The 14,109-nt window shown below is 38.5% G+C and overlaps 1 protein-coding gene across 4 annotated transcripts in view; it reads left to right on the top strand.

Moving 5' to 3' along the window:
- Nucleotides 1-14,109, top strand: part of LOC126248431 (SPRY domain-containing protein 3-like) — a 177,301-nt gene that overhangs the window by 14,676 nt on the left and 148,516 nt on the right. Inside the window, exon 1 of one of the 4 annotated variants that reach the window (XM_049949403.1) lies at nucleotides 10,183-10,306. The exons of the other annotated variants lie outside the window; for them this stretch is intronic. The gene's annotated coding sequence lies outside the window, so the exon portion shown is untranslated. Of the gene's footprint in view, nucleotides 1-10,182; nucleotides 10,307-14,109 lie in introns of those variants that run through there. 4 annotated transcript variants of the gene reach the window in all.

Raw genomic sequence — 14,109 nt, 5'->3', positions numbered from 1 at the left:
TTGTTTGCAAATGATGCTGTCATTCACCATCATGTAAAGCCATTAGATGATCAAAATAAATAGCAAAATTATTTAGACAAGATATCTGTATGGTGCAAAAAGTGGTAATGGACTCTAAATCATGAAAAGTGTGAGGTCACCCACATGAGCACTAAATAGAATCCACTAAATTACTGTTATGCAATAAATCACAAAAATCAAAATGCTGTAAACTCAACTAAATACTTAGGAATTATAATTACAAATAACTTACATTGGAACAATCACATAGATAATGTTGTGGGAAAAGCAAATCAAGGACTGCAAATTGTTGGCAGAACATTTAGAAAATGTAACAGGTTTATTAAAGAGACTACTTACACTATGCTTGTCTGTCCTCTTCCGGAGTATTCCTGTGCTGTATGGGATCCTGATCAGTTAGGATTGACGGAGGACGTTGAAAAAGTTCAAAGAAGGGCAGCTCATTTTGTATTATCGCAAAATAAAGGAGAGAGTGCCACATCTATGTTACATGAATTGGGATGGCAGTTATTAAAACAAAGGCGTTTTTCACTGCGGCATGACCTTCTCATGATATTTCAATCATCAACTTTCTCCTCCAACTGTGAAAATATTTTGTTGGCACCCATCTACATAGGGAGAAATGATCATCATAATAAAATAAGAAAAATCAGAGCGAGCACGGAAAGATCTAAGTGTTTTTTTTTCCCACACAATGCTTGAGAGTGGAACAGTGGAGAAATAGTTTACAGGTGGTTCGATGAACCGTCTGTCAGGCACTTAATTGTAAATTGCAGAGTAATCATATAGATGTAGGTATAAAATCCAGATTGGGTTTAAACGGACAACCCAACATTCTCACTCAAATGAAAACAAAACATCCATCAAAGGAAAGGTAGTCAGGTAATAAGATCAGCAGAATGATGGAGTTGATCAGCCCAGACAGGGGATACTACAATAAAAAGTCAAGAGAAGGGATAGTGTCTAAAATTCAAAGTTTTAAAATGTGGAATTAAAATAAAGGTAATTAATACACTGAAGAGCCAAAGGAACTGGTACACTAATATCGTGTAGAGCCCCCGCGAGCATGTAGAAGTGCTACAGCATGATGTGACATGGACTCGACTAATGTCTGAAGTAATGCTGGAGGGAACTGACACCATGAATCTTGAAAGGCTGTCCATAAATCCATGAGTATGACGAGGTGGAGATCTCTTCTGAACAGCATGTTGCAATGCATCCCAGATATGCTCAATAATGTTCATGTCTGGGGAGTTTGGTGGAAGTGTTTAAACTCAGAAGAGTGTTCCTGGAGCCACCCTGTAGCGCTTCTGGACATGTGGGGTGTTGCATTGTCCTGCTGGAATTGCCGAAGTCCATCAGAATGCACAATGGACATAAATGGATGCAGGTGATCAGACAGGATGCTTATGAACATGTCACCTGTCAGAGGCGTATCAGAACGTATCAGGGGTCCCATATCACTCGACCTGCACATTCCCCCACACCATTACAGAGCCTACACCAACGTGAACAGTCCCCTGCTGACATGCAGGGTCCATGGATTCATGAGGCTGTCTCCATAACCATACACGTCTATCCGCTCGATTCAATTTGAAATGAGACTCATCCGACTAGGCAGCATGTTTCCAGTCATCCACAGTCCAATATCGGTGTTGATGGGCCCAGGCAAGGCATAAAGCTTTGTGTCGTACAGTCATCAAGGGTTCACAAGTGGGTCTTCAGCTCTGAAAGCCCATATTGATGATGTTTCGTTGAATGGTTCCCACGCTGACACTTGTTGATGGCCTAGCATTGAAATCTGCAGGAATTTGCAGACATATTGCACTTCTGTCACATTGAACGATTCTCTTCAGTTATCGTTGATCCCGTTGTTGCAGTACCTTTTTCCGGCCGCAGCAATGTCAGAGATCTGATATTTTACCAGATTCCTGATATTCATGATGCACTCTTGAAATTGTCATATGGGAAAATCCCCACTTCATCGCTACCTCGGAGATGCTGTGTCACATCGCTCATGCGCTGACATCACATCCAAACTCACTTAAATGTTGATCACCTGCACAGCAGTAACTGATCTAACAATTGTACCAGACACTTGCTGTCTTATAGGGGCCTTGCCGACCTTAGTGCAGTATTCTGCCTGTTTGCATATCTCTGTATTTAAATATGCATGTCTATACCAGTTTCTGTGTCGATTCAGTGTAAAATAGGATTATAATAGATATACTCATATTGGGAGAGCAATATAATGCAAAATAGACTGATGTGCCAGTAGGATACAACAAGAAGGCAGAAGACTAGATCAGGTAAAAATCATGATAAAATGTGAAACCTAAAATAAAAAAATAAAAAAAAAAAAAACTTTCTCCTCAGATTTATATCTGAGGATGCAGTTATAAGCTGCATGGACGGTTGTTTCAATAAAGCATCATTTAACAGATGTTGCTGGTCTTCATTTATCAAGACGTATCTCCACAGCTGTGGCTGTCTGGAATATAAAGTTAAATTTTTTTTTATCTTGGAACACTGTGTGCTTAATAATTTTTTCTATTAGACTGTTTTGTATGTGTTATGCTAGATTTGCGATCTTACCAGTCTTTTCATTTCACATTGATGTTATTGACTTATTTTGTGCAGTAGATTGATTGTACATATGTCTTGTAGGTATCCCATTTGTTAGAAAGTGACACTTCCATTATCTTCTGGCTGCTTTGACTGCTTTAAATCTCTGCCTGTGTCCTTTACTTACTATTGTTTGATACTTTGAAATAGAGAACTGTCAGCTACTCATTGTCTCTTTTCGCTGACAGTATATATATGATTCATACCTGTTTTTGTGGCTTAATACCAGTAACATAGTATGAAGTATCAGAGTGAAGAGGTCCTTCTTACCATCAATAAAACTGGCAGAACATATAACATTTACAAAGCAAAAACACATTTTGTGAATAACATCACCAGTTCATCAGATGAATATGACTATCTGCCAGTTGAAATGGCAATATGTAGGCCTACTATGAAGCACCTCATGTTATATAATCAAACAATGGGAAATCCATGATGGAATGTAACAATATTATGAAAAGGAAAGTTGCCACTCATCATATAGTGGAGATGCTCGGTTGCAGATAGACACAACGAAAGGACCGTCACAATATAAGCTTTCGGCCAACAAGGCCTATTTCGTAAATAGACAACAGAGACACACACATACAGTCACACACTCGACTGCAGTCTCTGGCAGCTGAAGCTCACAGACATTGCCTGGAGCTGGATCCAATATGCACACCACTCGCTTTGATGAATCCTGTGTGAGGCACCTGATGTGTGAATTGCAGAGTACTCATGTAGAAAGGGGATGCACATGATCAGACAGTATGTTCCTGTATCATTGGTAGTGAGAGATATATTAGGTGGTCCATTTCATCCCATATAAACATCCTTCATAAAAGACTGACTGAACTGCTTATGGGCTCAGATGTGTTAGCAACACTGGGCAGCACTTCATAGGTTTAAAACATCCAAATAAATGGTAGTGAATAAGTTATAAACTGGCTTTGTACATAGTAGGGTATAAAAAGATTTTGTTTTCTAAGAAGATGAGGGTGTTCAAAGGTATGTGAAGGATTGAAAGCCACAACTGAATTTAAGGTAACAGGATAAGGTTACAGGAATATTGTTAGTTTGGCCATGCAAAGCATGAATAATAAATTAAGAACAACATAATATGTTTTTCTGAGTAAAAAAGATAGAAATTATTGGCTCTGGCCAGTTATATTAAAAGAACGCGTTTCACAGAAATTTTGCGATTCATGTGATCTTGGTCTTGACGTCTGTCTCAATCCTGAAATAATAGAGATGAAAGAAGCAGTGAGTAGCAGAAAAAAAATACAGGGACTGACAGAGGATTGATTATAACTACAATAATATTTACAGAGAAAATGCATTTCTATCTGTCATATAATATATATCACAACATCCAGTGCAAGTCCATTTGTTCTTCATTGTCTGAGTTCCTGCTTCGTTTTCTCATAACCTTGTAAGACAATACTGAAATTACCTGCTTGAAATGCAGTTGGTCAGATGATTGTATCATCTGTTGCCTCTGGGTGACGTCTGGCTTGCTTGTCCCTTCCTAATGTAGAAACATAGATAACAGGAGGGCGGCATTGGTTGGAAACCCCGAGTTATTCGCCAGTTAACCAGATTTGCTGAATAGCTCTAACCTAAAGGTAGGATTTCACATTCTCTTCACCATTGATGTAAACAATGCAACCAATACATTGAAGAGTACAGTAAAGAATTATTTGTTTATAGGCTATTTAATGATTCACTGCTCTTCCTCCTGCCTTGCATCCACAACTCACCAATTACAGTTGACATAAGAGACTGGATGACTGGGCACGCAACACAGGTTTCAAGTTTTTATCAGATGGGTTGTTTTGTTAATTTTAACCATATCTTTTGCAAATTGAATGAGGCAGAACTACACAAACACACAACCAGCTTGTAGTGAAATTGTGTGCTTATGGAATATTTTCGCAGTTATGTGATTAGATTCCTGATTTCCTGTCAGAGGTGTCAGAGTTCATAGTAATTGACAGAAAGTCCCTGAGTAAAACAGAAGTAATGTCTGGTGTTCCTGAAGGTAGTGTTATAGGCCCTCTGCTGTTCATTATCTATATAAATGATTTGGGAGACAATCTGAGCAGCTGTCATAGGTACGAGGGCTATTCCGAAAGTAAGGTCCGATCGGTCACGAAATGGAAACGACTATGAAAATCCGATAAAGCTGTGCACAGATGTGTTGGGTAGTGTCTCTAGTATAACCCCAGTTAGCATCACGTCGCTCTTCTCATTTCTGAGCTCGCAGTGAGTGCGTAAAGATGTCTAGAAAATAGTGTCTGCCGCCAAGTACGGGGGCCTGGTGAGAAGTTTCCCCTGAAGCTATGCAGCTAACATTACATAACTGTCGTGCTGTTTCATCTTCAAGACAATTCTCAGCCGCATTCTGCAGGGGCAATGAAGATGCTCCTGCATCGTTTTCAAATGGAAATGTGAGATTACCCACAATACAGCCCGTAATTGTCTCCCTCTGAGTTTCAGCTCAGGTCACATGAACCGCTGGTTATGAAGACAACATTTCGGCACAAGACAACGAGCCGTAGGCCAGCGTAGAGAATTGGCGGAGAGCACTGGCGGCTGCCTTCTATAGCGAGGGTATGGGAAAGTTGGTACAACGCTACGATACACGTCTAAGTCGGGTCGGCGACTATGGAGATAAGTAGCTGCAAGGTGTATCTAACTGTTGCAAAGAAAACATTTTTGATTTTTACCGTGGTTTCCATTTCGCGACCTATCGGACCTTACTTTCGGAATAGCCCTCGTATTTTGCAGATGGTGCTGTCCTTTATCGTCAGAAGATCCAAACAAATTGCAAAAAGATTTAGAAAAGATATCTGGTGCGAAAATTGGCAGTTGACCCTAAATAATGAGAAGTGTGAGGTCATCCACAGGAGTGCTCAAAGGAATCCATTAAATGTCGGTTACACGATAAACCAGTCAAATCTAAAGGCCGTAAATTAAACTAAATATCTAGGAATTACAATTACAAATAATTTAAATTGAAAAAAAAAAAAAAAAAAAACACACACACACACACACACACAGAAAATGTTGTGTGGAAGGCAAACCATAGACTGCACTTCATCAGCAGAACACGTAGGAAATGTAACAGATCTACTAAAGAGACTTTGTACACTGTGCTTTTCCATCATCTTTTGGAGTACTGCTGCATGGTCTGTGATCCTTATCAGGTAGGATTAATGGAGTACACTGAGAAACAGCACATTTTGTATTATCGCGAAATAGGGGGGAGAGTGTCCCTGACATGCTACAGGATTTGGGTTGGACATCATTAAAACAAAGGCATTTTTTGCTGTGGTGGAATCTTCTCACGAAATTGCAATCTTTCCCCTCTGAATGCGAAAATATTTTGTTGACTCTGACCTTCAAAGGGAGAAACAATCATCATAATGAAATAAGGGGAATCAGAGCTTGCACAGAAAGATATAGGTGTTTGTTTTTTCCGCACATTGTTCAAGATTGGAATAATATAGAATTACTGTGAAGGTGGTTTGATACATTGTGTACGTAAGTGTGATTTGCAGTGTATCCATGTGCGTGCGCTCTCATTTCCTGACAAAAGCTATGACTGAAGAGTGTGATTTTCTTTTCTACGTGCCTGTCTGCAGCTCAGCAATCATCTTTATGGTGAGTTGCTACCTATCCTCATTATTATTGATTCTCAGAGTATATGAACAAGTTATCTGTTGCATGAATTGATCAACGTGGTATTTCATCAACATGCTGCCTGTGGCTCGTGAATAGCTGGCCACACAAGTGGATTTCCGCGACGGGCCAAAGCCGCAGGCCGTTCCTGTGGGTATGTGTCATGGATCAAGCCTGCCAATCTAAAGCCATTCAGTTCCCACTAATGTGCAGGCCCTGCCCATCAGATCTAGTCTGACCGATCTGCCAACAGGCCAGATCAGTTTGTGTGTAGTGTAATGCAGGGTATATTCATGGTTTATCCATGGACCCACGACTGCAGTGCTACTCAGTTGGTCAGAGGCCACGAGCGATGGATTTCAGGAACCGCAACTGTCTCGCTGCAAGTAAATTGTACAGACATTTTATTTATTCTTAGTACATTTTGCCACTTAAAAAGTGGTTTATGTGTTATGAAGTATGGACGATAAGAAGAAGAAAATTGTCAGTCGTTGGCTGTCTGTACGCTATATACTGATGATATATTTCTCGGAAGAAAAATAAAAAAATACCTCTAAAGTAATAGATATAACACAGTGGGTAATAATTGACAATTATGAACATAGTAGAACCAAATATTATTGGTGGTCACCTACACAATTCTTCCCCACCTTATACACTTCTTTCAAGAGGCCTACTTTTTTCTTAGATTTTTTCTGAAATCAGTGAAGGTATTTTAAATCTGTCTTGTGACTCCAACCAAATGCATATTTTTGCCACCAAATGTGTTTCATTTTATTGGAATAAAATAACATCATGAGTGTTAATGAAACACAAATACCATTTGGCTTGCTTTCTTCATCTAAAAACAGTTCATTACAAAAGACGCTGGTGTTAGTACTTCAGATTTTTGCTCACATCAGGGAACGCCATCTGCTTGAAAGTTTTTTTAAAGATATTTTCTTGTTTTCACTATTGTTCCTTGTGCCATAGCTGCAAAGACAGATTGTCAGCTCACATCTTAACTTACCCTTGAGGTCTCAAAATTTGTGAGGGAAAAATGCTGACTTCCACTGCTACTTTAAATGTCTCATTTCCTATTCTAATTCCCTCAGTATTACGTAATGTTTTTCAACTGTGTTCCATTATCCTTGTTATGATTTTGTTGATGTTCATCCTGTATCCTCCTTTCAAGACACTGTCCATTTCATTCAGTTGCTCTTCCAAGTCCTTTGCTGTCTCTGACAGAACTGCAATGTCGTAGACAAACCTCAGAGTTTATATTTCTTTTTCTTGAACTTTAATACTTCCTTCAAATTTGCTTTTATGGTGCTTTGTGGAGGGTACGCTATTCTTTTCCTGTTCCACTCGAAAATATAGCGAGGGTAAAAGAATTGTCTGTATGCCTCTGAACAAGCCCTCATTTCTTGTATATTATCTTTGTGATCTGTACATGAAATTTATGTTGGTCGCAGTAGAATTGTTCTGCAGTCAGCTTCAAATGCTGGTTCTCTAAATTTTCTCAGTAGTGTTCCTCAGAAAGAACATCTCCTTCCCTCCAGGATTCCCATTTGAGTTCCTGAAGTATCCCTGTAATACTGTGTGTTGTTCAAACCCATCAGTAGCAAATTTCCTTTTTCACTTGCTCAGTGTACAGATTGAATAAAATTTGGTATAGGCTACGACCTTCTCAACCACTGCTTCCCTTTCATGCCCCCTCGACTCATATAACTGTCATCTCATTTCTGTATAAGCCCTAGATAGCCTTTCGCTCCCTGTATTTTATCCCTGCTGCCTTCAGAATTTCAAAGAGAGTTTTCTGGTTGACATTATCAAAAGCATTCCCTAAGCCTACAAATGCTTTTAATGTATGTGTGCCTTTCCTTAGTCTATCTTCAAAGAGAAGTTATAGGATCGGTAATGCCTTGCCTGTTCCTACATTTCTCTTGAATCCAAATTTACCTTCCTCCGAGATCGGCTTATACCAGCTTCTCCATTCTTCTGTAAAGAAGTGTTTTGTAACTATGACTTATTAAACTGATAGTTCGGTAATATTCACACCTGTTGCGCCTGATTTTTTGGAATTGAAATTATTAAATTCTTCTTGAAGTCTGAGGGTATTTCGACTGTCTCATATGTCTTGCACACCAGATGGAAGAGTTCTGTCAAGACTGGCTTTCCCAAGGATATCAGTAGTACTGACAGAATGTCATCTACTTGAGGTGCGTTTTTACGACTTAGGTCTTTCAGTGATCTGTCATATTCTCGTTGTATCATATCTCCCATCTCATCTGTATATATGTCCTTTTCCCTTTCTATAATATTGCTTTCAAGCTCATCTCTCTTGTATAGCCCCTGTATACGCTCCTTCCACCTTTCAGCTTTCTCTTCTATGCTTCGTACTGATTTTCTATCTGAGTGCTTGATATTCATTCAGCTGCTTCTCTTTTCTCCAAAGGCCACATTAATTTACGTGCTGGTCATATCTTCCCTTCCCTTAGGGTTGCATACTTCCATACCCTTACATTTTTCCTCTATCCATTCCTGTGTATCCAATTTTCACTTCCTGTCAATCTCATTTTTTAGATGTATGCATCCCCTTTTGCCTGCTTCATTTGCTGCATTTTTATATTTTCTCCTGTCATCGGTTAAATTTCAAATCACCTCTGATACCCAGGGATTGAGTTCCTGAAGTATCCCTGTAAAACTGTGTGTTGTTCAAACCCATCAGTAGCAAATTTCCTTTTTCACTTGCTCAGTGTACAGATTGAATAAAATTTGGTATAGGCTACGACCTTCTCAACCACTGCTTCCCTTTCATGCCCCCTCGACTCATATAACTGTCATCTCATTTCTGTATAAGTCTTCTGTATTAGTCTTTTTACCTATTTCATTCTCTGCTGCCTTCACTATTTCATCTCTCAAAACTACCCATTTGTTTTCTACTGCATTCCTTTTCCCCTGTTACAGTTAACTGTTGCCTGCTGCTTCCTCTGAAACTCTCAACAATCTCTGGTTTTTTCAACTTATCCAGATGTCATCTCATAAATTCGCTACTTTCTTGCAATTTCCTCAGTTTTATTCTACATTTCATAACCATAATTGTGGTCAGAGTCCACATCTGCCCCTGGAAATGTCTTACAGCTTCAAATCTTGTTCCAAAATCTCTGTTTCATCATTATTTAATCAGTCAGAAACATTATGGTGTCCACAGGCCTCTTCCACATATACTACCTTCTTTCAGGCTTCTTAAACCGAGTGTTAAGGATGATTAAAATATGGTATGTGCATAATTGTACCAGGCATTCCTCTTTCATTCCTTTCCCCCAATCCTTGGCTTCCTCTTCTTTCTATCGAATTCCACTCCCCCACCACAATTAAATTTTTGTCTCTCTTAAGTATGTGAATAATTTCTGTCATCTCATCATACATTTCTTCAATCTCTTCTTCGTCTTCAGAGCTAGTTGGCATATTAACTTGTACTGCTGTGGTGGGTGTGGGCTTCATGCCTATCTTAGCTAGCTATGGTAATGCATTCACTATGCTGTTCATAGTAGTTTATCTGCATTCATATCTTCTTATTTGTTATTAAACATACTTCTGCATTACCCCTATTTTATTTCGTATTTATAACCCTGTACTCACCTGTTCTTCCTGCCACCAAATTTCACTAATTTCTCCTACATATAACTTCAGCCTATCCTTCTCCCTTTTTAAATGTTATAAGTTAACGTTAAGGCCCTGGTTAGTCCCTGTTTGGAGATGCAAAAGTGGGATTATTTTACCTCCAGAATATTTTATTGAAGAACATACCATCATCATTTAACCATATAGCAGAACGGCATCCTCATGGGAAAAATTATGACTGTAGCTTTCCTTTGCTTTCAGCTGTCCATGGTACCAGCACAGCAAGATCATGTTGGCTGAAGTTATGAATCCATGGTGCTAGTATTGAACAGCATGTCAGTAGCATTATGTGTAAGGAAAGATTTATTTCTTTAATTCGCAAAAGGTATGTGTTTATACTCAGTGAGGGCACTGAGAACCTTGCTGCTAAGTGTTTCAATCAAGCTGTGAACCTTGATTTGAATTTCGCAAAATATATCTTCTACCTCTTCTTTGACACAACTCACAAGATTAATTTGAACTGCAGCTCCCTTTTTTCTCTCATGAATATACATTAAACCCATGCACACAGTTTCCAGTCCCCCTTGTCCATGCATCCTCTTAAATGCAAAAAATGCAACTTCCATCTCATTTATTCCCCTCTTAATTATCATCTAGCTTGCAGCAAAATCACCTTAACACCAATTCTCCGTCAGCCAGTATGTTCCCAAGAGAGATCCCAAAGATCATGATGGGATAATGTGGACATTCTGCTTACATTTCTTGCCAGCGATACAGAACTTTGACACCTGTTTTTTTAAATGACTTCATTTTCACTGTTGACTGTACTACATATTACAATATTCACTATTGAAATTTCGACCTTTGGTCATTTTCAAGTGGTCATAGCTACAGTTTATCTTCTATCTTCATCTGTCTATCTTCTGTTTATATATTCTGTACATATGTATGTCCCATGCCACCAGTTCTGTTTGTATGTTTGGGCTAATCTCAGACCCTGCTCTAGGGATTTTGATCCGGTTTTGACTACTAGGTAAACTGGTTCATAAGGAAGGTTTGTTTATATAAATTATAAATATTTCATGGGCATTGGCTGAACTATGACGAATTAATGTGCCCTGCCACTATGGAAACACTGCCGCTGCCACCTAGTGCTGTGGCCACTGCAACTCTAGAGAGCAACACAGGGTGACCAAAATCTGTGATGGCAGTAATCTGCTTGCAGTAATCTGTAGGAAAGTGATGATATTCTGTGACCTAACATTGTTCCCTGTATTTTAATCATAATTCTATACACTGGTGTATAAACAAAATTGCCACTGTTCCTCTCAGGCCATCTGGCTGTAGATACATGGTGCTACATGTGCGAAGCCATAATGAGTCGTCAGTATGTACATCAAGGACAGACATACTGGTGTCTAATATATGTACATGTTCCACAGTATGTCCATGAAGAATATGGGTTAAAAATAAAGTTACTCATGCGCTGAAAATACAGCATTAGTCAACATTAATAGTTAAAAAAAAAAAAAAATGGTGTGAGCCTCTGTGACTCACGTCAGCCTTTGTCACATACTTTCTGTGTTAAGTACACCATCACATTACAAAAATAAGTCACAAAAAATAGCTGAATGCAGCACTGTTTTACTAATTTTAATGGTATGTGATACATGGTATAAAAACTCATGAAACTGGTTTTGTACATGCCAGACATGTCAGTAACGAATGCCATACTGGTCGAAACAGATGAGAATCAGCTTCACTGTATTAACATCACTTTGAAAGAGTACATTGAAGATGTATGCAGGTGTCTTGATGCTAAAGCATAAGTTGCAAGACATGTATACTCTTGAGTGCTAAGTGTAAGGTCATTAAATATTAACAGTGATAAAACTAGAAAATACATTGAACCATACATGGTCATGAAGGTACATAAAGTATCATGGCATAATTACAAAAGTTCTCACATAACATACCTCTCTAGATTGTATATAAAATTTAATGCATTGTGTTACTCAAAGGATTGGTGTGAAGTGTGGGGCTAATGCAGGCAACACTACTCAAAGAAAACAATGCAGTACAAACACCTTCTTTTATACCAGATACAAAAGGACAAACACCATATCACACAAGATAAAACACATTCTTACATGTGAACACATGTAGAACACTTCATGACCATGCAGAGATGCATAATTTTCCATGGTATATCTACATAAATCCTTGTGTTTTAATTAATGAGAGGGCATAGAAATACGTAAAGTATTCTACTCAAGGGAATCGGAACCATGATGAGAGGGAGGTACTGACAACATCAGCTCATCTAACAGCAGCATTCTTTTGAAAGATTGAATGTAATTTGTGCTGAGATCTTCTGTTGAATAGATCTGTTTGTTCATTTAACATGTCTTCAGAGTGAGTCTTCAGATAATCATAGATTCCCATTTCTTCCAAATTGTTGATGTTTCCACCATTCTGTACTGTGTAAAAGATTTGGAGTGACACTTCTATACTATCAGCCATACCGTTATTGTCGTTAAGGTGTATACGAAATGTAGATATGTAGCTGTTCATTTGCATGGTGTATGTCAGTGATATACTGGTGTTGTTTGAAGGTATGCCCTGTGAAATGGATGTCATGCATATACTGATGTAAAATGATGACAATTTAATAGTTTACATCATAAGATGAAATTTACTAAAGAAATGGAAGTTAATAAGTGTATGAAGTACCAAGATCTGAAAATTTTAAATGGTGGAGCTCAGCATAAATTCAGTATTTTTCTTAAAAGTTCAGCAGCGGACACATTGATTAAAAATTAGTTGTGCCACCTGGTTGCATACTAAAGGGCAGTGTTTTATTCTCTGGTACATTACTTGTTAAGCTTGCCACTTGATAATGTCAAAAATCAGAGAGAAGCAATCACATTAAAAGAGCTGGCTATTAGGAATGGCTTTCTGAGTGACATATTATGAATCACAAAAGATACAATGCTAATGGAAAACAAAGTGAAAATGAGATCACAGTAGTAAAACTTGAGGAAGTGGTGTAAAAAAAGATGTCGTTCCCGTACCTTGGGGTAGTTTCGGATAAACTTGCATCAACATTGAAGAATGCAAAAGGAGGAATTAGTTATCAAACAAACAACACTCTGCAGAGGCTAATCTGACCTAACAGTAACAAGAGGAAACCTTTCAGTAAAACAGGCATTTATAATATTCCATGTGGCACATGCTCCAAGTACTTTATTATATAGGCAGGACATCTTTTTAGCATCAAGTTTAAGGAAAATGCCAGGAAAACAGATAGCGGTATTTCCATGTTGGTATTCATCTTAAGGAGAATACTGTATTGGCCTGAAGGTAAGCCATCACCACATATAAGCTGCTCCCCAAAAATTTAAGGGGAAAAAAAAGAAAGAAGGTTTTGCACTAAAATAAGGTGCAATCTGATTGACCGGATATAAATTACCAAAACTTTATTTTTACTTACATGTAAGACATCAGTATGTATTGTAAACATTTGTTCTAAAATTTAATAGAACAGATTTGCAACATGTGTTTTGTCTTATTTACTCTCATTGCTATCAGTACCATTATTCACTTCATCACTCTCACTCCTATCACTTTCATCATTTTCTTCCCACAGTATGTCATCTTCACTTCCATCCAGCATATTTGATATGCAGCATTTCTTGAACCTCTTGATGATGGGCTCTGATGATATTGAGGACAACGGAGTAAGAATCCACTCACACAAAAGGGTGACTAGTGGCTTCTTAATCTTACCTGATGGTGTAAGGGCATGGTCCTCGTCCAGGAGCCAATCTGAATACATTTTTTGGGGGTTGTCCTTGAATGGTTTGTTTATGGCCACATCTAGTACTTGTGGTTTTGAAGCCACTCTTGTAGGTGTTACAAGATATGTTTTTTGTGCAGCAAGTTTATCTTTTACTTCAGATGTTAGATGTCCCTTATAAGCAACCAAAACTAGCATGGCTTTCATAGCAAGCAGTGCCCCAGGTCTGTGATTCCAAACAGTAGACGGCCAGTCAACCATGAGTTGCATTGTCAGTCAGCCATTTCCTTGACAGAAAATCACTAAGCATATAGGATTTTTTTTTTTTTTTGGGCATGGTTTTTCTCCTAAGAGTGACATAAGGGCGTAACTTTCTCCTACAGGCTGTA

The sequence above is a fragment of the Schistocerca nitens genome, chromosome 3 (genome assembly GCF_023898315.1).
Source record: "Schistocerca nitens isolate TAMUIC-IGC-003100 chromosome 3, iqSchNite1.1, whole genome shotgun sequence".
Lineage (NCBI taxonomy): Eukaryota > Metazoa > Arthropoda > Insecta > Orthoptera > Acrididae > Schistocerca > Schistocerca nitens.
Note: the sequence above shows the minus strand (reverse complement) of the source record. Positions and strands in the feature narration are given on the sequence as shown.